General features: G+C 38.0%; 1 long non-coding RNA gene across 1 annotated transcript in view; it reads right to left on the bottom strand.

The window, feature by feature from the left end:
* Window positions 1–13,042, bottom strand: part of LOC140685020 (uncharacterized) — a 542,812-nt gene that overhangs the window by 425,236 nt on the left and 104,534 nt on the right. Inside the window, exon 2 of the long non-coding RNA XR_012058144.1 lies at window positions 11,588–11,640. This is a non-coding gene — a long non-coding RNA (uncharacterized lncRNA). The remainder of the gene's footprint in view (window positions 1–11,587; window positions 11,641–13,042) is intronic.

The following is a 13,042-nucleotide window of genomic DNA, read 5'->3' as shown; positions in this document are numbered from 1 at the left end:
GGAGTACTATGTCTTTCATCATATTTGGAAACAAATTACAGCACTTGATTATATTAGTTAAATAGAGGTTGATTGATGTCATCAATGCAAATTAATTATGTCTAGTTAATGTTTCTGTGCCAGATTCCCTCAGCTAATAAAGTGATAGGAAAATGAAGTGTCAGAAAGGATCATTATCTTTTATTTTCAAGGTCAAGTTGTCAATAAAGATTTGACATGAACTCACTGGGTAGGGACAAGACTCATCGAAGGAGGCCTTTTAATCACATTTATTATTTTTGCCGGCATGAATGTATTACCTAAAGCTGTGGTAATAATCTTCACAAGCAAACATTAAGCCCAAAACACCTGTTTGTTATCACTACAGGCCAATGTGAGAAGCTGCAGATCTATTTGTGCATTTGATCAGATTTCTAACCCACTTCTGTTTGCCAGTGTCAAACATGAGCCTGTAGAGGGGGACCAGAAGTGTCATTCCTGTTCCATCTGTTTATGTGACTGAAATATCCTTCTTATCTACATCAAGTGCAGACAATCTGTATGTAGGACAAACAATTCCAGTGGCTTTGCAGACACTTTGTTATCTCCCATTCAGAGGTTTTCCTTTTGAAGATGTAACTTTCAGAGTAGGCATAAATTTACTCAGAAAAAATAACTCATGAAAATAACGTGGGTGAACAGAGTTCATTCCAACTGGTTTTCCCAGTTCAACACATGTTTCTGCGTTGAAGGACATGCATGGCATCCCTTACAAACATATGGCCGTACATTACAAGGGTAGAGTTGTGCATCACAAAAAAGACCTTTGGTTTGTCTCTACCTAGATTCAAGCAAAGCCACTAAACCATATGCACATTTTTGAATTTGTTTTGCTTTCTCTCTACTGTGGGTCTATATTCACAGATTACACTAAGAGATCAAATGAGACATCCTTTTATTATAAAACCTCTCCTTAGCAATAGACAAGAACCTTGAAACAATTCTAGCTAATAAAGACGTAAAATGTTCGAAGCAAACACCCTTCAGAAGGCTCTCACTGGGCTGTACAGATGGGATGGAAACAACCCAGAGGAAGTCACAGATGAATTTTTCACCTGACTGCAGTCAGTGCATTACACACAACATGGAATAAGACCTCATAAATCTGAAGCTGTGGTCAGATGTTCACTTCAGAAAGAGCCTTGTCAGTTAAAGATGCAAATTAATCTCTCCAGCTGACTGTAAAAGCAGCTCCTTCCCGAGAGCTGGAGCACTGCCTCCTGTGAGTCCATCCCAGCCATTTCAGGAGTGGAAAGCTGTGGGAATCTCAGTGCTGGCTTGAGAGCATGGCCAGCCCCAGACAGGGAAAGCCAGCACCAAATTCTCCAGCCCACATCAGCAGCAGAGCAAGTTCAATGACACATCCCTTTCTCGTGAGCCATTTGAAGAAATGCTGTGGATCTTTCCTAGAAGGCAACAGCCTCCCTGCTCCTCATGACTGGATAGAATAGAAACTGTATGCAGTCATGGACTTTGTAACAATATTTTAATTTTTTCATAATAAAAATGTTGATACTCAGGATAATATTAGGCCTTACGTACAACCAAAAAAGTCACTATCCTCCTAGCTTTGACTTTGCTATTACTTTTTGATTAGCATTCAGTTGACAATACAGACTGAAATAGAAAGTACACTCAGATCCTGCAACACAGAGAAGTTAAAAGAGCAAAAAAGGAAAGGAAAAAAAAGTAGAAAACCCCAAGCTTTTCAGGGCAGAACAGGCACACATGCTACTCCTAAAAAAGGCAAAAATAACACAATACAATATAGTCTTTATGCCAACTAAGAGTTTTTCTCTCATTTAAGCAGTCACTTTTCTGCCCGGTGCTGCACTTTCATTTTGAACCATCCCATTGAAAATATTCTCTGATATGACCCTTTTAGGAATTAATAATTCATGGAGGTTTCACTGCATGGTACAGTTCTAAGATTAGATAGCACTGAGAGAATCTATTGCAGCATAATGTAATAGCCAGTAAAATACATTTTAAAAATTCCACTATCTTGCTTACAAATGTATTGTCTTCATAAATACTTTTATACATATACTGTTTGAAGAAGATGTCAAGAAACAAAAAAAGAGACTAGGAAGAAGGGCTTACCCTACTTGAGCATATTATCCTATGTACAGATTCCCCAGACAAAAGCATTTGTGTACATGTATATACACACACAACATATTAACATTTCACCCACATCCTCTGGCTTGTTCAAACACAGCCCTGAAATGAATGCAAAATTTAGGTGTCAAAAAAAGAAAAAAAAAAGAAGAAAAATACTAAAGTATTTTTCCTTTTGCATTTCTGCTAACACATTTTAGTAATGCTACCTAGACGGCTGCAACAACCAAAGGCAGTTTTGCCCAGAGGCTGACAAGCTGAATATATATTTTTATTTTATTTATTTATGGCTTTGAAGTGCTCAGCTGTTAATCAGAATAACTCCAAGATCCTACTGATATCTCTCCCTACCTAATCTTATGGTGTATTTTCATTCTTAACAGGAAAACCATAGGAAGAGAATATCAGATTTATTTCGCTGCACGTAGTTGGAAATCTGTGGATACCATGTTCAGTGTATATTATTACTATGAAATTATGCAATATATTAGAATTTTTTTCAATTCTCTTGATTACAATTAACTGCCTGCTAGAATAAACTTGTTGAAGGTAAACTGAAATGTCCCTCCACAACATCATGGGAACCCACATTACTCTCTCTGCAAAGCAAGAATAAAACCCAGCCATAATTTTGCACTAAAAAAAAACAAGTGCAAAACAAGATCCTGTGCACCCATCTCAGCCTCACAATATTTACAGTTTTGCAAAAAGGTACATCAGTGTCAGTGATGAATTACTGCATGCCATAATTACGTCCCTCTCTCTACTTTTTCAGTTGCTGACATCACTAATAGCAGTGCCTTCAATTTAATAAAATTGAAAAGCCCTTTTTCCTTTTTTGGAGACACTAATGCAAACCAAACCTTGAGAGAACAGTTAGTATTTCTCAGAGTCCACCTGCCAAAAGCCACAGTATCCAAATGAGCTCTCTGCTCTGTGCCCATGAGAACCTGCACACTTCCTATGGAACTGCAGGCTCTCACTGAGCTCCTGCCTCTCCCTTCCAAGCACGCAGAGCAGGGATTTCCTCTGCCCTGCTGGATCCAGCCCCAGCAAGCAGCAGGCAGGAGCACGAGCTGCTGCTGTTCCCTAAACAGTGGGTGGGCACTCTGGAATGTTTCCTGTGCCTATTTTCTCTGTTGAAACACATGTTCACTATATCTGGGTTGTGATTTTCTCTTTGAGATTGATTCTAACATTACTGCCCTTCCCTAGATTCAAGTATCAAAGATGTGGTTCACCTACACCTTTGTTTACTGGCAAAGCTGCAAGTCTGAAAGCACCCATGTGGCTGTGGCTGTTTTCTCTGGAAGAGTCACCATAGAAATGCAAATTATCATCCAATTTGATTTATCTACACCTGTTTTGTCTTCTGGCTTTGTACAGCTTGAGTTCAGTGACAATCAAGCTAGGCTAAAGATTAAGTATTCAGAAGGTTTTAGAGAAACCAAAAGACCTTGAACAAAAAACCTCAGAAACTTAGCTCTTCTCTCTTTTCAAGTGCAAACGTTGAAGTATAGCAATCTATCCTCTTTCATTAACTGGTTTGTAAAAAAAATAAAACTAACTTGGACAACAAGCTTCCATCAAGTATCAATTTTACTTAACTAGAACCAGACACAAGAGGTTTTAAGTTCCTCCCTGCTCTACTGCCTGTTCATACTTGCTTCACCCCAGAGAAGGAGGTGCAGCAGATTTGCCAATTCTTGGAAATAATAAAACTTGAGGGACCAAGGCTTGGAACCAGCTGCTCCCATGTCCAGGCTGGTCCCAGCTGCAGGCAGAGGCTCCACAAGCTGGAAATTCCTTCCTGGAGCACAGGCCAGTCCCAGCCTGAGGGGAAACCAGAAGGAAACCAGAGCCAGTCCAAGAGATTCTATGGAGGCAGGGGAAGGGAAAGAGCTGGTCAGTCTCCAGCTGCACTAACAGCACCCTAATCTGAAAAACATCTGGGCACTGTGGATAGCAAAGGAAGCTTACAAAACCAAACAAGCAGGAAAACCTTACAGCTTTGCTTGTTTATTCTGTGCTGCCTGTGAGCCCTTGAAAGAAAATTAATGATCTGACCATTTGAAAAGTATTTTAGAGTCAGAGTGTTTAAAATTGGATGCTTGGGTTACAGTATTTTAACTTGAAAGATTAATTAATATTTGGAGAGGGGAAGCTTTTTTTTTCTTTTAAGGTTCAGCGCTCAGCTGCTCATTAAGCACAAAATTGCATCTTCAGTAATTGCTTGCAAAAGCTGAGAAAAATGGTAAACATTTCTGTAGAACAAGCAGGAGTACACTGCAAAGCACAGCACGAGACTCCCTCATTTGGGAAAGGAAACAAGAAAAACAATAAAGGCAGAAAGCCAATATTTTTGAACTCTTCCACAGTTGAGTATCATCTTATCTTTATCTGCGTGTTCCCCAGCTGAGGGATAAACCACTGTGCCCACAAAACCCAACAGCTCCTGCAGGATTGAGGATAGGAGAAGAGGGTCCCCAATTCCTCCTCACCCTGTGTTCAAGCTTTAGATGCCAGCACAGGAGCTTTACTGCCCTGGGGCAGCTCCACTGAGCTCTGGCACCACAAACAAGGAGAGGATGGAAGGGCATTCCCAGGAGTGTGAGTGTGGCAGCAGCTCCCTGCCACAGAGAGAGGCACAGACTTCCCCAGGCATTCTCCTGGGAAAGCTGTGAGACCATCAGAGAAAGCATGAGAAGCAATTCTTATCTCCACTTGTGGCACCTGCTGTTGTGCACATGTGGAATGTGTCACAGAGATTTGTTTACCAAAGAGTAATTTCTTAATTAGACACTGCATGGTGTTTGCAGGGATTGACCAATTAGGTCAAAGCTGTATCATACTAGCTAAAAGAGTTACTGAGTTTCTTAATAAGTATAGTATAATATGAGATGATATCATAAAACAGTTGATCAACCTTCTGCAATCATGGAGTCAATGCTAATTATTACCCAGCTAGAGGCCTGCAGGGACAGTGTGAGCACCTACAGGACGTGGAAGGTGCAGCAGCCTGCCCAGGGGCGCAGGTGGAAAGCCCATTTCCACATTTCTAACAAAGCTCCAGCTGCTGAGAGCTGGGAAGTATTTCTAACACAGCAGAGATATGGAATTCAAACAAAGTGTAGTTTTGGTACAGTCAGACAACATATTTCTCATGCAAATAGTGTGAATGAGAGCTGATGCTCATGCATATAAAATAATTTACATTTTTCTATAAGACATTCTGGAAAAAACCCTAATTCCTGCTTAACTATGAATTATTCTGCTCCAGAAGGATTTTTTGGCTATGAAAACCAAGTGACCTTTCATATTAACATTGATTCAAAATGATATTTTTATTTAATTTTGAAATGTCAATTTGGTTTTTTTAGCCACCAAATCAAAACGAAGTGACATTTTAACTTTAAATTCATTGAAAAAGAACTATTTGCATTCAAATGCCAAACTGAAATAATAATTTTTTTTTAAAATCACTTCTCATTAAATTCTTTTTTTCCAGAAGTTTAGAAGCTTTTTTTTTCTTACATCAACTGAAAAAATTTGTCTTGGACTTCTGTTTCAAAATTTATGTCAAAAAATACTGCTTTGTCCAAACATCAGTTTTTGCTGCAATTTCAATTTATAGATCAAAAAGACAAGAACATTATTACCATTATTAGCTTCAGTGTTCAATCCCCAAACAACCAAACCTTTTCTTTTTTACCTGCTCTGCAATTCACTAAAAACAAATTCCAAATCAACTCCCCCATTACCACCCTGCCCCACCTTTAATTTCAAGATAAAGGGGAAATTCTAATAATTCCTTCTGCATTTTGAGAAGGTAATTTTTATTACTTTTGCTATTAAACTCATAATCCTATTAAGGTTTATCTCTCACATGAAATAATTCTCTCTCTTTTGACTTTTTTTTTCCTTAACGTTCAGTAGAAAATTAACAGATAATTCAAAGTTTAATAGTAAAGCAACATCTGTAATGGTATTTCTTTTAACAACTCATCTTTCTTTTTCCAGAAGTACTTTTTTTCTTTTAACAACTAATTGCTTATGTACGAAAGATAATCCAGTGCATATGTGGATATGAAATGTAATTGATGCAGAAGTTAAAAAAAGTTCTGAGATTTCAAAAAGTAATCTCCTAATGGAGCAATCCCCAATAATGGGAGATTATCACAATGCTCCACTATCAAGCTTGGTCCAATATCAAAATTCTTAGGCAATGTGAGCCCCTGTGCCTTGCAGTACCCAGCAGGCATTTTCTTATTTGAGGTGCAGCCGAAATCCTGACCTTAATCTTCAGGTGTTGGATTTGTAAGATCATGAAGCCAAACACTGAAATAGTCTAGTGCCAAAATTTTTATTCTGAGAAGAATGGCCTTGCCTCCTGTGGCTTTTGGTAACAACCGAGGTACAACAGGTTTAATGCAAACTGGGAGCTTTTCCCTAGTTTGTTTGGGGTTTTTTCAAAATATTTTATAAATGTCTGCAGCGCACACAAACTGAGCAACTGCTTCACTTTGGCCCATGTTGCTTTCCCCATGGGAGGAGCCACAAGCCATATGAATGTTCTTGGAGAAATAAAAAGCTCAGCAAGGTGGGCTGCCCTGTGTGTGTGTGCATGATGCAATTTTTTGGTGATGCTGCAAAGAGAAGATTATAAATTTAAATCATAATTGGAGAAAACAAGAGATAAAATGGATTATAAGTGTAGCTGGGAAGGAAAGTACTGGGACAAAACCCCAAACCAAACCAACCAAACCACTCCTATGGAACAAGCTTTCTTCTAAGGAAATGCTCTGAGTTTCATTAAGCGGAAGTAAAAGCTGGGGGGAAAGGGAGGGTAGAGTAAAAAACCCGATATTATCATAAAAGCATCCTAATTTCTACATAAGAACAGCTATAGAAACAGGTCCATTCTCAGGACTAATGTCAGCAAACGCGTTGCCTATTTGGGCTACAGTTCTTGTAGCTCAGTAATGGTGCACTTAATTGAAGTGAAAACAAACAGCTCCTGACTGATAATTGCTGGTGTTGGCCAGGGAAAGTGTGATCCAACCCATCCTGAGCCATTATCACATCTTTCTCAGCCCTCTGTTGTTTGGCTCTGACAGGACTCTGATGGTAAGTGGTGTTAGCTCATTTCCTTATTATTTCTCAAGGATTAAAGCAAATGGTCCTCACTCAGTAGAACTTCTTCCCACAATTTTAATTGTTCTTTTAAAGTTATTAGTATCTTTAATTAAGAAGCACTTTTATGAAAGTTAGTCATTAGGAGAAATCTTGCATTTTACATAAAAACGTGACATTGTGTCAGTATTTTTAGGATGGGATTTTCAAGAAATTGAATTCTAGAAATTCAAGCCCTATTCCATTGCACCATTCTTCATGGTTTATAACCCTTTCCATCTGCTTGGCACAAAAAGATTCTTCTTAAAAATGCTCAAAGTTTAAATGTGAATATCATAAACCCAAACTTATTTTCATAACTGTGACCTGCACCCCTTGCTCTCCCCCTGGTTAACACAGAAGACCCCAAATTGAGGGAAGCTGGTAAATTTTTGGCTCACAAAAAGTAACAGACGAACATTGCCACTGTGTTTTACTTCAGGCCTTATCCTAGAAAAACAGAGATGCTGCCAGCTTTTCTGAAAGGAAGGAATTAAGATTTTTTTTCTATGTGATTAAAGCAACAGAGGAAGTACTAAACAACACCTGAAGATCACATGGAGTAGTTTAAGAAAGACTCACCTATGCCTTTCCATAAATCATACTTAGATTTTACCTGCTTGTAAACACCTGCAAATTCCCTCATGATAGGGTTCTTCCTTTCTTCCTACTTTTAAAATGCAAATTGTTCACCAATAATGAGGAAAGGACTTAAGAATCAGAGCAGTGGGCAAAACTGATGGGGAGAATTGGTGCAAGCCCCTCCTTCATCCTTCAGAGGCAGGTGGGATGCAGATACAGGAGGCAGCTCTGCCTTGGTATCCTGCAAGGAGCAGCTCTTCCTGCACAAAGAAAGGTTCAGCAGAGGAGGAGCACAATCCTGGATTCTGAGGACATCTCCCAGCCTTTCCTGCTGATCTCACTCCTATTCACAGCAGAGTTACATGGCAGGGACCAAGGACATTCCCTGTCACACATCCTGCCCTGGGACACAGCACCATACTTATTTATTACCTGGACAAGGTGTTCTGGGGCAAGGAACCCACAGGGATTGTATTTGTCAGGACTCCCTTAACTTTCCTTCAGGTTAACAGCAAAATTAATCCTACAAAACCAAGGAATTTCTGGAAAATGGACTGAACTGGAAATGTCATTTCATTAACAGATTTCAGTTGAGTGGTGTTGCACCAGTCCTGATGCTTTAATATAGTATTTTTTTTTAATAAAAAATTAGCTAGTACTAAAATTATCTTTTTTTTTCTTAATTCTGCCCTTGGAATCTTTAAAGTTGATATATTTCAAATTTGGGAAATACTCATTTTAAGACTGTAAACACAATCATTAATTGTTTTATACAGTGAAAGGGTAAACATATCTATTTAAACAAACATCTGGACAAACAGGTGTTCCCTCATTCAATATCCTATTAATAATTCCACTTACTTCTCTTTCCTGCTGCTGCCAAACGATTTGTGAGGGATTTAAATCACAGTGGTATAAAGTGTCACCTGCTGATAGCAACTTAACGTCTTTGAAATATCCGAGGCATCCAAGTTTATCGTGTGTCTTAAGCTAAAGTTCTGTCAAATACTGTGACCTAATTCCAGTCAATGTTGGAAAGACCTCAAATCAATACCTGAGTAATGCAGAGATGTATCCATCACTCAGCAGAGGACACTTTGTCATTTCAGTCACAGTCCAGTCTCCAAGTTTCCTTTGGATTGTTTGAAGGGATGGGTTTGTTGTTTTGAATTTTATTTTGCTTAGTGATACTTTTTTTTTTAAGGCAGAAAACCACAACACTTGGGAATGACAAAACTTTCCCCACTTTGTTATATTAGGAGCATTGTTTGACTAAGCATACTGGACAAATGCCAATTAAAATAAAATTAATTACTAAAATAATTACATTCTCAGCTCTCTGAATCCTGAATGAAACTTCACCTGCATATACTGACCCTCTGAAAGCACAGAGGTGAAGTGACAATTTCTTATTTAATTTCTTATTCCAGAGGTGACTGCACATTAGTGCAGTGACAAGTGACCATTGTCTATTTCTTACATATTTAAGTAAGAAATTCTTACATATTTAAGTATTGTTATATGTTGCAGCTTAATAAATTGTTTATAGTAGGAGATCATAAGATGAATGAGTGTGTGACTAACAGCAAGGATAAAAACCTATTGCTGGATTAAATTTATAAATCCTTTTATTCAAGGCAGCAGAAAACACAAGTCTTCCTGGACTACTGACTTTTCACAAGAAGAAAGGTGGCAAAGAGTTTTGATGAAATAAATCACAAGAAGAGATCTTTTGGAACAGCAAAACAAGTCAGTTTAAGTTCAATCAATCTAAATGTTCGACTATATTCTTTAATTCTAGATTAATGAGTTCCTCTGCAGATTATTTATAAAGAAATATATAAATACTTCTTTTAAAAGCATTTCTGCTATGAGAAAAGATGGTCATATTTGGGATACAATAGAAGTAAAAAAAAAAAAAAAGAAAAAGGACTGCAGACAGCACAGCTTAGAGTAGAATGGTTGGTGGCAAAATAATTATTACAAATTAAGCTCACAGGACTGGACTTTGATATGAATCAGAGAATCAGGGAATAATTGAGACTGGAAGGACTTGAGGGGGTCATGCCCACAGACAACAGGACAGATTGCAGTGCCAGTTATAACATGTTGGAATTGGTTTTTCTGAATAAATTGTCTGATTCTAATAGAAAATGGGCATAAAAATAGCATTCAGCAACTCAAGTCATCACACAAATTCATTGAAAATGTAAAAAATGAAAAGAAAATCCTTTCTCCTAGACTGCCAAATTAAATAGAAATAGAACTCTTGTTGTCACCAGCAAACAAAAGATGAAAAATCTGGACCCTCCCACTGACGCAGATGAAGTGACTGAGTCTCTTTAGGGTCAGCACTCAATTTTTCTATTTCTCAACAGTGGAAAAGAGTTTCTATGGATCCAACAAACTAAAAAAACCCCACATTTTGACATCAAGCATTTTGTCTATAAATCCCCTTCATACATTTCTTTTGCGGCACTCAAATCAGTGGTCATGCAATCTTTTACAAACATTTGCATTGTAACTAACAAAATCACTGTCAAATTCCAAACTTTTCTATAGTTCAGAATCAGTTTGAAAGGCTGCCAGTTTTCAGAAGTTTGTATTAATTTGGTTTTTTATTTGTTTGGAATTTCTTTAAACCTAAAAGGTGTCTACACGCTATGCACAAATATTTTATACTGAAATATGAAGGCATGCATTTAGGAGAGGACAGTTCACTTTTGCCAGCACAATTCTCTAAAGGTATGGATTTAAGATTTTCTTCCTTCCTGTAGAATTGCACATATGAAATTCTTATGTCTGGGCCTCCAGATCCCCTGGAATTGCCACAAGTTCAGCACTCCATTTATAAACACAGAATAGTCAAAAGCAAGAGATGATCTACAATATATTCCTTTATACTGTTTTAAACTATTTGAAGCAGCAGCTTCCTCCTCTCCTCAGTTCATTGGCAGGAAAAAAATTGCAGCAGAATCTGGACTAAGTGCAATAACAGTATTATGCACCATGATATGAAGGTTATTATCCAAAACACAGAAGGCAAAATAAGACAGAACTACATAGACAGTGCTCTCAAATCCCAAATATAGCATACAAAAGCATAATTTTTATTGAAAAAGAACAGGTAAAAAATAGTAAAGTTGGATCCAAAAAATCACTGAACTAGAAGCATAGCATGGTCTTCTCAAAGAGAAAGTATGGGACATTGATGAAAAATCCCTGTGGTGTGTTCTTTAAATGGCAAGACACAGTGGAATCAGGTGTATCCTGAACATTCTCCTTTTCCACAGAAAAATTATTATATTTGTCTTTCTAAGGCAACATGTTCAATTTTGGCATCACAAATGATGCCAAAAACTTCACTAAATGAATAGAAACACAAGAGGATAAATAAAAATAGCTGTTGTAAAGCCTGGATTTCACATACCACATACTGCTTGTGACTGTCTGAAATACTGACTGCAGGAAGATTTACAGCATTGTTCATGAAGTTGCAGAGTAAATTTGGAAAGCAGAGGAGACGGGAACAAAGGAATAAAAAGAATTAAAGTGCTGCTGAAAGGAAGATGGAACTGTTAAATGCAGTTACTGAAAATGAAAAACGGCTGAATGTGTCAGATTCCAGAGAGCTACATTTTATAATACAACTTAAATAATCAGATATTCTTACCAGAAGGAGTGTTGTATTTGATGTACTCTGATGAGAACCAGCTAAGTTTTCTCCTGAAATAACATCAAATGAAAATTATGTCAGGAAAAGTCAGCTTGAAAATTCCCTGTCAAAACAGAAACGTTTTAGATTGTTTATACAGCATTAATATGGATACATTCAGGAATAAGTATTCTTACTTATAACAATATAACATAATACTCTTTTTAATAACAGTCTTATTCTGAAAAAGGTTTTTTCACCAAGACCACATTAAGACAGACATTTTTACAAGTGCAGAGCAGCTATTACACCTGCTTGTTTACTATTTCTACTACAGAGTTGTTGGGAAGGGTAGATAAATATGATTAAGAACCACAATAGTACAGCCAGGAAGAGTGTCTAGGATTCCAGCTGTGGGCAGAGAGGATTTTGTGGTACTACTAGAGAGGCATAAGAAGATATAAAAACATATTATTTTTGTTAAAGATTTTAGGTGAGGAGATCTAAGGGGGAAAGTGAAATCACTGGGCCTAAATGAGCCTGAGAAGAATTTGTATTTCTCTTCTAAACCCAAATGGTTCATTTAAAACACTTAATTCCATGGTAATGCAGGTAAGTTTGTGACTCTGGTTCCAGCGGTTTGAGTGACTATGCAATAAACCTCCCCTCATTTAACACTTTTCTGTCAGCTTGCAATTGGGAAATACCATGGAACAATCAAGTGATTGGAAAGGTCTGTTGGTGGGTTTGAGCACATGACCAATGGTACCAGAATTTGACTATGAATATGGCTAATCTATCAGAATGTTCACATATTTTGCCCAGTAGTTGCTCTAGGAGGAGGCAGAGGCATGAGGCTATTTTCCAGCCATCAGAAATTGCCCTTTTGTCACTGTGTCCATCAGCAGGCAGCAGCTCCCATCGTGGGATGGCACATTTGTTTTGTCATGCCAGCCTGTTTAATGAAGCAGTCAGATGCATTAATGGAGCATTATAGCAGGGTTCAAACGCTGCCCTCCTGATGCTGAGGCTGCTCTGTGCTCCCTCGGGTAAGGCAGGAATTAGCCCTTTGTGTCCACATTTCCCTTCTGAGCAGCCAATTCTTCTCATGCCACAGCCTTTTCTGCACTGATCGGAACGTGGCTCCTTCAGTTCCTGACAAGCCACACCTGAAAGCTTCTGCTTAATGGCAAGTGCTCACTTTCTTCCACATAATAACAGCAGGGCAATTCTTATCTACTTTATAGAGAAACTAGTAACAGATGTCAGTCACTTTTTTTTTTATTTTCAGTCAGTAACTGGGATTCCTAAAGTCCATCTTCTATCACTAATTTTCCCCTTTTCACACCTTTGTGCAAGGCACTTGGAGACGTGCCAGGACTCACAGACTCTCACCCCAACCACCTGTTAGGCTTTCACATTGTATTTCTACTAATTCTCTTTCCCGATTCAAGCCATCGTTACTGATTAAAC

This window comes from Taeniopygia guttata, chromosome 13 (assembly GCF_048771995.1).
Source record: "Taeniopygia guttata chromosome 13, bTaeGut7.mat, whole genome shotgun sequence".
Lineage (NCBI taxonomy): Eukaryota > Metazoa > Chordata > Aves > Passeriformes > Estrildidae > Taeniopygia > Taeniopygia guttata.
Note: the sequence above shows the minus strand (reverse complement) of the source record. Positions and strands in the feature narration are given on the sequence as shown.